Source organism: Octodon degus, unplaced genomic scaffold, assembly GCF_000260255.1.
Source record: "Octodon degus isolate 3935 unplaced genomic scaffold, OctDeg1.0 scaffold00093, whole genome shotgun sequence".
Taxonomy (NCBI): Eukaryota; Metazoa; Chordata; class Mammalia; order Rodentia; family Octodontidae; genus Octodon; species Octodon degus.
In genome coordinates, this window is record NW_004524669.1 from 5,239,237 (window position 1) to 5,239,802 (window position 566).

The following is a 566-nucleotide window of genomic DNA, read 5'->3' on the forward strand; positions in this document are numbered from 1 at the left end:
CATGTGGTGATGGGGGATTGAACCACGGTCCCTGTGCTTTGCTAAGCTTGTTCTAAGTAGGTGCTTTAGACCACTGAGCCATCTCACCAGCCCCTCCATTGAATTTTCTTTTTAAATAAAGATAGAAAGGAGACAAACTCATTTTTTGCCTCCCTGATTACCTTTTTTAAAAAATTTATTTATTTATTTATTTGTGTCTGGCCAGCTCAGCCCACCAGGGGGCGGGGCTGGCCGGCATGTGGTGCTGGGGGATCGAACAGCGGTCCATGAACCTTGCTAAGCTTGTTCTAAGTAGGTGCTCTAGACCACTGAGCCATCTCACCAGCCCCTCCGTTGAATTTTCAAAACTTACTTGTCTTCTATTTCTCTGCTGAGATTTTCTACTTCTTCCAACCATAACTCTAAATACTGGGGATTGTGCCCAGAGAGTGCTGAGCCACATCTCAGGCCCTCATAGATATTTAAATTCTGAGATAGAATCTTATTAAATTGGGCCGGGGAGATGGCTCAGTAGAATAAGTGTTTGCCTAGCAAGCGCAGAGACCTCAGTTCAATCCTCGGTTCCG